General features: G+C 37.9%; 1 long non-coding RNA gene across 2 annotated transcripts; it reads left to right on the top strand.

The window, feature by feature from the left end:
• The first annotated feature begins 5,886 nt into the window (after positions 1 to 5,886).
• LOC126701267 (uncharacterized) lies at positions 5,887 to 9,331 on the top strand. 2 transcript variants are annotated; one of them, XR_007647265.1, is made up of 3 exons: positions 5,908 to 6,441; positions 6,930 to 7,252; positions 8,812 to 9,331. It is a non-coding gene; the product is annotated as an uncharacterized LOC126701267 (long non-coding RNA). The 2 variants fall into 2 exon arrangements; XR_007647264.1 differs by lacking the exon at positions 8,812 to 9,331 and having other exon boundaries at positions 5,887 to 6,441; positions 6,930 to 7,584.
• The last annotated feature ends 3,412 nt before the right edge of the window (positions 9,332 to 12,743 follow it).

Genomic DNA, 12,743 nt, shown 5'->3' with positions numbered 1-12,743 from the left:
ATAGGTTTAACAATATTTTTTTTTTTTGGGACTCATGTGACCTTCCTTCCTCCCTTCTTCTTCTTCTTCTTTTTTTTTTTTTTTTTTTTTACTTTATTTATTTATTTTTTTTTTTTTTAGTGATACATGTGGCTAGAGACATTTTATTTAACCACACGTCCCACCCTTCAACATCTTATCATTTTTTTTTTTTAAGAGGACATATATTTTGGACCCCTATAAACTTGTTCAAAACTTTTATATTCTTTTCATAAATATTGCTTGAACATTTTTGTATGTAACCACATTTTGCTTCTAAATTTCATATTTCAACAGTGTTTATATTTCATTGCTTTTTATCGTCAGTTCTTGACTTTTAACTTTGCTTGCCTTCTTTCGTCATTGCCTTTTGGTCTAATAGTTATGTATCAATGACGATATCATTGATCCCGTAATTGTTTACTTCTTAAGTCGTGCAACAATGACGGTGCTTTTTCTAAGTCATCTATCAATGACGGGACAGTTATGTATTAAATAACTTTCTAACGGCGGGAGAGCTATGTATTAATAACTTTTTCTAAACCATTATTGAATGGAGATGTTGTCATGTATTAATAATTTTTTTCTGAATCATGTATGAATGACGATATTATTATGTAGGCGAAAATCACATTTTCGTCCCTATATTTTGACCCGATTCCCGTTTTGGTCCCTAAGTTTTTTTTTTACCGTTTTTAGTCCCTCTCCAGAAAAACGGTTCCATTTTAGTCCCTGCTGTTACATCAAAAACGGATATTGCTGACGTGGCAAACGGCAGAATTAAAAAATATTAAAAATATTTTATTTTATTTAAAATAAAATAAAATTTTAGTTATCAATAATTTTAAAATAAAAATATTAAAAATTTTAGTTAAAAATAATTGTTATTCATGTTCTTCCCCCAAGAACATGGTTGCCCAGAAATATTTTCTTCTCTTTTATTTCATTTTCTTGGCATCCAAACAAGCAAAAACATATACAAAAGTCATTTCCCTTCACGCTCCGCCACCAATGCCTTGGTCTTCTTCTGCATAGTGATCAACACATTGTGCCAAGTGTTCACCCTCAACCTCTCTTTCCCAACAACTCCCACATTCATTTCCACCAGAAAAAGAAACCCAGATCAGAAGAACACAAAATGCAAACGAAAAAAAAATGAAAAAATAAAATACTAACAGGGAGAATGAATAACTAAGAACGAATGAAAATTCAAGGAATTTCTATTCCAAGATTTGTATATGTTCTTCCACAAAAATCAAACACAAAGACCTTTAAAGATTCTTTCACTCAGATGAAAACCACTACAAACACAAAGAACCTTCAAAGATTCAAAACACAAATAGCAACAAAGCAAACCCAACAAAGTAAACCGAGATGTCATGGGTTTGGCTTTGGTGTCGTGGTGCCTGTCGTGGATGGTGGTGGTGCTCGTGGGGTTTGGCTTTGGTTGAACTAGAGATTTGAGGGAGATCTAGAGATAGATCGAAGCGAGAGAAGCAAAACAGAGAGAGAAGCGAGATCTGGGAATGTTCAGATCAAGGAGAGAGAGGACGGTGGGGTTTGGTAGTGAGAAACGAGGGAAGCACCGCTAGAGGACGGTGGGGTTAGTGAGAAATGAGGGAAGCACCGCCTGGATAGGCGGTGGTGTTGAGTGGCGATGATCGAGGAAGAGAGATCTGGGCGGAGAAAACAGAGAAAGATAGAGGGAGGCCTTGCCAATTTGTGGGTATCGAAGGTTTTGAGAGAGTGAGATTGAGAGATGATGATAAGGATGAAGAGGAGGATGGGAGGTGGAGGATGAAGATGATGATTTAGTTTTAATGTTATTTCCTCTTTTACCAAAAAAAAAATAAAAAAAGAAGATGATGATAAGCAGAAAAATTTCTTTTTCTGGGCAACCATGTTCTTGGGGAAGAAGAACAATTATTTTTAACTAAAATTTTTAATATTTTTATGTTTAGTTTGTTCTTGCTGGGTTTAGTTCTTTCTGGGTTTTGTTGTTCTTGCTGGGTTTAGTTTTAAATTTGTTTTTGATTTTTTTTTTTTTTTTTTTGATGAGAGTTTTTAAATTTTTTTTATTTAGTTAGAATTAATAAATTAATTTTTTTTATTTAAGGATTTTTTTTATGAGAGTTTTTAATTTTTTTTTTAATTTAGATGCTGACGTGGCATTAAAAAATATTTTTTATTATTAATTTAGGCCACGTGGACATTAGTTTATTATTTTTTGACTTTGCCGTTTGCCACGTCAGCAATATCCGTTTCTGATGTAACGGCAGGGACTAAAATGGAACTGTTTTTCTGGAGAGGGACTAAAAGCGGTAAAAAAAAAACTTAGGGACCAAAACGGGAATCGGGTCAAAATGTAGGGACGAAAATGTGATTTTCGCCTATTATGTATCAATAATTTTTTTTGAGTCATGTATGAATGACAATATTGTTATGTATCAATAAATTTTTCTAAGTCGTGTAAATGACAATATTGTTGTATTAATAACTTTTTTTGAGTCATGCATGAATGACAATATTGTTATGTATCAATAACTTTTTCTAAGTCATGTGTGAATGACGATATTGTTTTGTATCAATAAATTTTTAAGTCATGTGTGAATGACGATATTGTTATGTATCAATATCTTTTTCCAAGACGTGTGAATGACGATATTGTTATGTAACTAAATTTGAAGTCATGTATCAATGATGATGTAGTTAACAATTTAATAATAGAAATATCTGTGAAAATGACTTTTGAATAATACTGCTTCTCATGTTTTATTGATAGAGAGATAAAAACACCTCTTCGTGTATGAAATGGTAGAAATAGAGACGAAATACATTTAGATAAAATAGGAATTTTGGAATACTTAGGATTCCTTACTGATAGTATCTCTTCAGGTGCTTTATGTTCGAAGGACGAGATAGTTCTTGACTGTCTAGTGTCTTTAGGTAATATGACCCTTGTCTAGAATGACGAATGACTTCGTAGGGTCCTTCCCATGCTAGTCCTAATTTCCCTTGGGATGGGTCTTTTGTTGCTTGTGAGACCTTCTTGAGGACAAGGTCGCTTGTGTCAAACCTTCTTACCTTCACCTTTTTGTTGTAGTATCTGGCCATTAATCCCTTGTACTTCATTATTCGCTTTATAGCTTCGTCACTAATTTCATTGATTAGTTCTAGGTTGCTGTTAAGTTCTTACTAGTTCCTCTGTTCTTCATAGGCCTTGACTTGAATGCTTGTAAGTCTTACTTCCATCGGTACGACAGTCTTAATGCCAAATGTTAGTTTGAATGGCATTCTCCTGTTGGTACTCTTGTGGTTGTCCTGTATGCCTACAAGACGTTTGGCAGTTCCTTAGGCCATGCACCATTTGCCCCCTCAAGCCTTGGCCTTCGTGATCGTCGCTGCTGGCTCAGCCTCCACTCATTTAGTAAAGTAGTCGATTGCGACGATTAGGAATTTAAACTACTTCCTTCCTATTGGGAGTGGTCCCATGATCTGGCTATCTGATTCTTCCTTTCCTCCTTCTGCTGACATCTATATGGCTCCGTCTTTCACAGAAACTTCTGCAATTTCCCTTGATGAATTAGGGTCTCTACTGGGTCCTTCAAATGTCTACATTTGTCAGTGCGATGTCCGTGGTCTTGATGAAAAGCAGTACTTGTTCTTGTCTCTTACTTCTACTGGAGCATAAATTAGTCTGGGCCATTATAGAGAAGGTTCATCTTTTATCTGCATTAGTACCTGTTCAATGGGCATCACTAGGGGAGTGAAGTTAATAAACTTTGACCTCCGATCCGAGAGGTTCTTCTTTTTGTCTGTTGCATGCCCAATGCTCTGTACTTCCTTCTTCATGTTAGGGTTATGGCTAGCTCCTTCATCTTGCTACCTTTTACTCGAAGTTTGCAATGGTACCTAGGGGTATCTTGCCAAACCATACCCTGGCTACGCCCTTCAACGTTGTTAGGAAGGCCTTGCACTTTACTTCATCTGGGGTCATCTGCAAGAGCATTAGAGTTTTGAACGACTCGATGTGGTCCAAAGGATCTCTTGAACCGTTAAACGACTTTAGTTGGGGAAGGCAAAACTTTGGTGGGAAAGGACGATTCAACACCTCAGTGGTGAATGGTGAGTCCGGCCTTCGAATCATTCCGTCTAGGTTTTCCACAACTCTATCCTTCACTGCATTCCTAAGTTCATCCATTTTCCTCCTCATGTTATGGAGTTCGTTCTCCATCCTAGATGAGTTCTCTTCTGACGCCCTTGTCCTCCCGTTGATCTGGCTATTTGATTCTTCCTCATTGTTGTTCCCTTTGATTCTTCAAGGTTGTTCATCTTCATTTTGGTTCTTAGTAGTTCGCTGTTGTTCCCCATTCTGGGTTTCAGCAACTTTCCATTGTTCTTCATTTTGGCGAGTTAACTCCTCCACACTAGCTACAAGAGCTTGAATCTATTGTACGGCTTGTTCGAAATCCATCTTGTGCTACGAGGGTCTCTTTTGTCACTTGGGAAAAATAGCTTGAATGATTAGCCTTTCCACAGGCAGCGCCAAGTTGATGATGCAAGAAATCAGCAGTTGAGATCCTCATCTTTGTCAATGGACGAAGTTAAGTTGATTACGTCTTCAATGTGAAATCTACAATAAAATTTGAAAGGGAGAGGGATACACCAGTGTGGTGTTTGCCAAAAACACTCTGATGATTAAATTAGAAAACTAGAGAGAAAATGACCTAGGGGTAGTTTCTGGATGAATATTTGTGTGTACCTTTGGATTCTGTTAGTTCTTTCTTTTATAGTTGTTCTTGCCCTTAATGGTCAATGAATTTTTGTATTTATGTTCAATAGCGAGTGCATTACCAATGGAAGCTTTGATGTGCACAACTCACTTGTTACCGTTGCTCCGTCTGTTACTCCTTGTCATCAATGCACACAATAAATGTGTAATGCTTTGTTTGGATTGTCATTATGGAGAATGACGATTCTAGTTATTCTTCGACTCATCAAAGGGAAAAGTGTTGTATAGTTGTATAACATTTCACATATATAATATTAGGAATATTAAAAGTTTTGTTTTATTTGTTTTCTAAAATTTTTTTAGTTTATGGTATGTAATAATTATATAATATATATAATCTTCTATTTATTAAGGAGATTCAAAAAGTTAGTTATGACTTCAAAAAATGTCAAAAATGCCTTAATCTAATTAGATAATCATTATTCCTAAAAAAATAAAATAGGGTTAAAATTGTAATTTAACAAAATTCAAAAACAAAAGACTACCAATGAAATTTAAAAAAAAAAAAAAAATTAGCACATACTCTCTATTTAAATATATCTCACTCACGTTTAATACATTTTCCCCTAAAAATTAATTAGCACAAACTAAACCAGGCAATTCACTCGTTTTCGAAATTCTAAATTTTAATTTCTTAAAAATCTCACCCTGTGTAACCTCACTAACCATAAAAAAATAATAATAATAATAAATAAATCAAATTGAAAAATTATGACATTAAACTAAAAAAAAAAAAAAAAAAAGGAGCCTCATCACAATAATTCTTATTTTTTAGTTTGTCTTTTTATAAGACAACTACATTTGTTTATAAGTTGTAATTTTTGTATATAACCATTTTATAAGAAATGACACTTAGGATTTCATTCTTTCTTTTTAAGCATTCACATCAAAAATGCTATAATTCTAAAAATACCATTAATAACGAGCAACACACATAAAACACGCTACATCAAATATGCTATATGCTATAATTTTTGACACCCAACTATAATGAGCTGCTATCGCTTGCAGCTCGCTATAGTAAGGTGTTAAACAAAAATTATCATTTGTTTATTCAGACACGCGTGCTCTTTTCCTTGTTTAGGTCACACGCTGTAACTTTTTCCCTCTTTCTATTCTTTTCCGCCCCTCTTCCCTCCTTTTTTTTTGTTTAAATTTTTTTTAGGTTCTCCCTTCTCCCACGCCTGACGCCTCCTCTCTGTGTTTTCTTCTATTGGTTCTCCCTCAATCCAAGCCACCATGCTCCCTTCCCTTCTCCCACGCCTCCCTTCCCTCAACCCACTCCGCCAAAAATTGAAGCTCTTCCCTTCTCTCTCTGATCGAACCCAAAAACCCAAACTCTTCTCTTCTTCCTCTGATCGAACCCACAATCACAAACCCAAGCTCTTCTCTCCCTGACCAAACCCAAGCTTGAAACCCATCTGCTCTTCGTTCTCATCTCAAAACCGAAGCTTCAAGGGAAGAGATTAGGCTTCCGTTTGGGTCAGACTGAAGCTCCATGGGTATAAACAATGGGTTATTAGGTTTTGGTTTGGGTTAGGGTTTGGACGTTTGGTTGTGGGTCTTGTATTTCTATCTCAAGTTCATCACTGATTGGGGCAAGGCTTCTAGCCGATTCAACTCCAAAACAGGTAAGTTATCTCTGTCAATCTTTCTATGATTTTTGGTCCAAATCTTTTATGGAGCTTTGAAAAGGTATTGTAATTCAGCATTTCGGTCTAGTTGTAATCTGTGCATTATATTATGATTTTGTTCTTGTTCTTGTTATAGTTCATTGAATTTGTGGCTGGAAAATTTAAATTCTTGGTTGTAGACAGAGCGTGTACTGGAAAATTATCAATTGAATTTAGAACCCAGTGGGGTTAGACAATGAAATTTAAAATCTTAAATTTCGTTTAGTTTAGTGTAAGTGAATCTGTTATGATCATTTTGTATATTTATAGATGATGTGATTATCATTAGGTGTTTCAGGGGTTGTACTTGTACCCAATGTTGAGTTGATGTAATTGGGGGTTTAGAAATTTGGTTTTTGCTTGTGTGTGTGTGTGTAAAATGCATGGTATGACTTCATATATATTTTTATCCAAGAGGAACTAACTTAGTTCATGTAAACTTACAGACTGCAATTGGTAGGGTGCGTTCTGCTTGCTAAAATAGGTAATGCGGGGTGTGTCCTGGGCCCCAGATTTTGAATCTTCAAGAAGTTTGTTCCATAAGATATATATCATGATATTTCAAAATTAAAATTGAGGATCTGATAGTGACGTACTCCTCAGACCTTATCATAGAAGGTTCTTTGGTTGTTGAGGCAACTCTATGATGTGGCCCCAAATGACATTCATTTAATGATTAGTTGTGTATCCAAAGTTCTGTGCAATGCTGAACATAGATTTGATGCTAGCTGTTTGCTGACACTGCTTTTGCAAGAGGGCGCACTTAAAGGTCTCTCAAATGAATGATTTAGATTGATTTTATTATAGCCCTCAGTTATCTAGCATACTTCTAAGCTGCATTCTCTATCTAATCAGATATGATCATATGATACTTTGAAGACACTTTTCGATTCTTAAATGATACATAAGTATCTACATTTTCAATTTTCAAATTTTAACATTTGAAATTTATAAGGTACTTCTTGGTTACTGATTGACACAATTAGATGCACCTTGAATGTTAGGAGACATTTTTTAGGTTTAGGATAGGGAGGATACAACCTGGCATTTATATAGGAGAATGCATATATTTATGAACATATAACCCTGAAATAGCTATCCTACCTTTGCAAAAAAATTCATGTTGGGTTATCCATATTGTGTAATATTTTTCCCTTCAAACTTATATAAGCTTCTTTGGTCCTTATGCTCTTTTCTTGTTTTATTCTTAATCTTAGAATTTGGCTTGACAGATATGCTAGCAATTTGATATTAGGGGATTCCTTTTGGAATGAATTTTAAGGCATTTTTTTTCACAGATTAGGTAGTCAGATGATATTTGAATGTATGGTATTGTAGTTTGTATTTTAGTTCTATCATCATTATAAATTGTAATTATGATCAGTATGGCCTGCAATGTTTCTTCTTCTTCATCTACCTTCCCCCCATCTCTGCTGCCCCTGTTCTATATTTCAATTAGGAAATAAATATTTGACTTGTATTTGGTAATGTCTTGCACAAACATTCTTGATTTGACACTGAGTTTTCTGATATAAAAGCTAAAAAGAAAAAACGCTTAAAAAAAAAAGGACTGTTGTTGTTTTATCTTTATTAACTAGAAAAACAAAATACATTTGTGCAATTCATCTATCTCTTCCATTTGACATGAACCGTGTGTCCTTGAGGTAAAACTTAATATAAACATGTCTGAGCAGATGTTGATTAATGGGTAACTGTCATATACCAGCAGCTGTTTTGTGAGGTTACTGTCTTACTGAGGTCCATCAAATGTTGCTGTTGTTGGATGTTGAAATAACCTCAATTTACAGAGCCAGAGTACAGCCTGATGGCACAAACTGGGACACTATGTATATGAGCATATCATTAGCATATTCACTACTACCTTATGCTGGACCACTTGATATTCATTTGTATGTACATCTCTGATGATCAATCTGTGTTCATGCTGTTTATAGAAGATACAAGCTCAATCATCTCTGATCAACTTATTTTGATTAAATCAATGTAGTGTTTGCTGGCTTGGGAGTATGTTTGTCCCCATTTGTTGATCATTCTGGGACTGTCTACATAATGTGATCATCAGATCATATATACAGCACAAACCTCTAGATGGAGGCTTTCATTATGAATTGTTTGACCTGGTTTTTATGTTTGATATGTTATCTTGATCAAATATACTGATATACTGCATTAACTGCAGTGAGGATCTAATTATTTACTCTTTCTATTGGTTCTAATTTTATAGTACTAATTGTATTTTATACTGAGCTTCAATTGATTGTCTTGTTTTTATCATCTCATACTCTTGGTGATTTGGGTGCCTTGTAGGAATGTCTTTAATAAGTAGGCTGTGTCATTTTGTACATTATCTACTTATGGACTCGCAAGGAGACTTGCTGTTTTACACTAGTATCATACAAGGGGAAATTGATGTTGACTCACGTCCAACCATATCAATCACTTGGAGTTATGAAATTAACTCTTATATTCTTGCCAGTCTTCCATCTGAATATAATTCTCTTGTGACCTCTGTTACCAGTTGGTTGGAATCGATTTCTCTTGATGAACTCTTTGGACTTCGTTGCAATTTGGCATGACTTTAGCAAATTGTAAATTTTAGACTTTGAAACAAGCAAGTTCCTATTTGAAATTTTGAAACAAGCAGGTTCCTATTTGAAATTTTGGACTTCGAAAAAGGCAAGTTCCTTATGTAAATACTGTTTGACAGGTTGATGGTTTAGTAATTGGATTAGATATGTGATCGTTGATAAATTTTCAATTGTGCCCAATGTGAGCTCACATGTTAGTGAGAGAAATGTCTCATACACATCAAGCACAAGATACATTCAAGGTTATTGAAGGACAAAAAAATATCCAAAAATATGAGTCATTACAAATTTGTCAGTGAGAGAAATGTCTTATACGCATCAAGCATAAGATACATTCATGGTGGTTGAAGGAAAAAAAAATATAAATGACATACATGGTAGTTGAAGGAAAAAAAATATCCAAAAATATGATAGTCATTCCAAACATGGATTTTAAAAAATATGATTGTTCAATTAAAAAAATTTCTCATTAAAAAAAGTCGGGTTTTAAAAAATATGCTCGTTACATTCAAATGATCAAATGAAAATACCTTTGGAAACAAAGAATAAAAAAATAATATTTAAATGAAATGGTAAAATAATAGAACTTTTGATGTTGAGTGTATTATAAAATGAGTTATTAAAATAGATAAAATAATTTTTTTTTTTTTTTTTTTTTTTTTTTAGAGAAACAAACACACATACAGGGGAAAGGGAAATAGATAAAATAACTTTTTGAGGTGCTAAATACTATTGTGCAAGCTTGAAATAAGACTGTTGGGCTCAACCTCACTTGGGCTCACAATTTATTTATAAAGTGGGCTTCAGGATTTCCTACTTTGGGTCGTTCTCAGCACAGAGACTCAAAGTAATATTCCTCCTCTCTTCCTAAATGACTGTTTTTTCTCTCTTTTTTTTGAACCACTTCTTCCTCAACTTCTTATATTTATAGCTTTAAGTTAGTAGGGAGATCATGATTACTGCCATTGTTACTGCAATTGAAGGTCCAATATTATCTGTTATAAGTGGATGTTTTAGGTGAGAGTGGAATGTAACGATTATGGCCTTGGAACTTGGTTCCAACTCAAGTGAATTTGCTCGGTAGTGATGTTCCCCGAGCATCCTATGGTACGCCCGGACAAGGTTTCACTGATTGTTCGGGAAGTTTTATGCTGAGCATAGTTCAGGAGCCAAGGCCCAAAACTCGTATTCTTTGAAGACAGTTTCAAGCAAAGCTTAGGGCGATGGGGTTGTGCCATTAGGCCTGAGCCTAGGGCCCATCTAGGTCTTGGGACCTCGGTGTCGTACATTAGCCCCTCCTTGATTCTTACCCGGTTGCCGAGAAGAATCAAGGAGCCAACCGAGCCTTTTGGTCTCGAAAGTCCTATGGCCAGGGACTCATGCGGTTATGGCTTCTCATTAATGCTCTTCTCAAAAGACGCGCTGTTCCGTGGCGCCAGGTTCAGTTGTCATTATTGCCTGACGGTTCGCGAACCGAAGCGGCGCGTGTGTTGGTTATCTTTGGCATTCGCAGGGTCGTTCGTGAATCGCGCCCATTTATTGCTTGATTAAACGTTCCCATGCCCTTTTTTGATCCTATAAATAGCTTTCTTCAGAACATTCTTTCATTTTTTCCACCTCTGATCTCTTGAGCATATTCTCTGCCGACCACTTCTTTGTGCGCTTACTCACCAGCCCAGAGTTCCTTTCTCCTTTAGAACCCAAAGTAAGTTCTCTTTCCCTTCCTATTCCTTCAGCTTATTTCTTCGAGTTTCCTTTCATAGCATTAAGTATCATAGATGGGTTACTCTTATCTCCTGGAGGCCCCGGTTGCCTTGGCCACCTTTAGGCGCAAGTTTAATATTCTCGATGACGTGGAAGTGGCTTACTGCCACGAGAGTGAAATCGCTTTCCACCGAGGGTATGGTACAGCTTTTTTTCCTTTAATGGCAATTCTAGAGGGTGGGGTTAGGTTCTCCGTGGATCCCCTTTTGATAAACACACTTAGGTACTACGGGCTGTGTCCCAACCAGCTTCTCCCCAACTTTTACCGGGTAGTTAGCTGCGTTAGTAGGTTGAACCACACCTTTGATTTACAGTTAGATTACCATGATATTAACCATATGTATAGCCTCTGTGGGAACAAAGCTTCCAACTTTTACCTAAAAACTAGAGATAATCGGGTACGGCTAATATCATGCCTACCTGATTCGAATAGGAACTCCGCCGGGGAGTTTGTCCGGGTGCGTGGCAACTGGTTTGCCGGGGAAGTCCCCTGCCCTCTTTCACGGCATGAAGTGGGTTTGTACCAATCTCTTGATCTAACCGTTCTTCCCCCCCCCCCCCCCCCCCGTTTTCCTTCTCTTTCCTCTTTACTGAAGTAGATTTTCGTTATCGGATATTGATATAACATTTGTTCTTTTGCAGATGGCAAAGTGTTCGTTCCGGACATCAGAATAGTCCACGTAAAAGACTTGAACTTTATCCTCCGTTCCGAGGTATTCGTGCATTGGGACGGACAGCTCCGAGCATCACACCTGATCCTCGGAGTAGAGCCTGTTTATTCCACCTGGCAGTCCTTCAAGCAGGCGCTATTGGTTGATAGTCCACTGCTGTCGTACATTGACGTTCGGTACACGAATTTCTTGCCGCCGAAGCTTACGACCGGGGAGGCGAGGGAGTTCGGAAAACACTACTCCTGCTCGGACGAGCTAGCTCCTTTGCGGGACGAGTCTGCGGAGCGCGTGTCTCGGCGCCTTCGAGAGTTAGCTCACGAGGCTATTCAATAAGAGGCCCCTGTTCAAGAGCAAGCGCAGCCCGAGAACCCTGTTACGGAGCCCGAGCATCCAACGCTTGAAGCGACCGGCTTGTCGGCTGCAGATACCCATCTCGGCAAAAACATGGTGGCAAGGAGGGTTATGACCATTGATCGTTTCGTGTCCGGTGCATGGCAACCCACCCAGCCCCCACCTTTTCAGGGTCGGAGCTAGGTGCCTCCCCCTCCACCCTCTTCTCAAGCTGGACGAGCCTGGAAAAAACAGAGGGTTGTCGATCAACCATCTACGGGTCCGGGAGACGCTGCCGTATAGACTCCTCCCCGGCCAACAAGGGGCATCGTCATTCACGAGCCGCAGACCTAGGTCGGTCCGGGGGTTGCGTCCTTCTCCCAAGCCGCACCAGCGTGGAAGCCTAAATTTTTGCTGGACGGCAAGCCTTTGCCTTCAACTGCCTTTGTGTGGATGTGGGAGAAAGGCGAGGGTGGTCGCATTGCCCAGACCCTGGCCGAGGGTCTTCTTCTTCCCGATGACGTGCATGCTTTCGAGGACGGGTCGGAGGAGTCTGTGGGGCGCCGGTTAGAGTGGCATACTATTGTGGTAACTCCTTGTTCGTCTATTACTTTCCATACATTTCTTTTCATTTCTGTACTAACTTCTATGTTTGTCAGGCTGCTCAACTGGCTCACATATTGGCTGGCCGTGCAAGGGATCTTGCCGAGGAGGTCGATCGTGAGAAAGGAGCGCGGGAGTCAGCTGCCAAAACAGCAAAGGAAAAACTAAAGGCAGCTGAATCTGCCGAGAAGAAGGCTGCTGCCGCGAAGAAGAATAGAGCGCTGGCGGAGAAGAGATGCTCTGAGCTCCTGGCTAAGCAGAACGAAACAGACGTGAAGCTAGC

The sequence above is a fragment of the Quercus robur genome, chromosome 9, assembly GCF_932294415.1.
Source record: "Quercus robur chromosome 9, dhQueRobu3.1, whole genome shotgun sequence".
Taxonomy (NCBI): domain Eukaryota; kingdom Viridiplantae; phylum Streptophyta; class Magnoliopsida; order Fagales; family Fagaceae; genus Quercus; species Quercus robur.
Note: the sequence above shows the minus strand (reverse complement) of the source record. Positions and strands in the feature narration are given on the sequence as shown.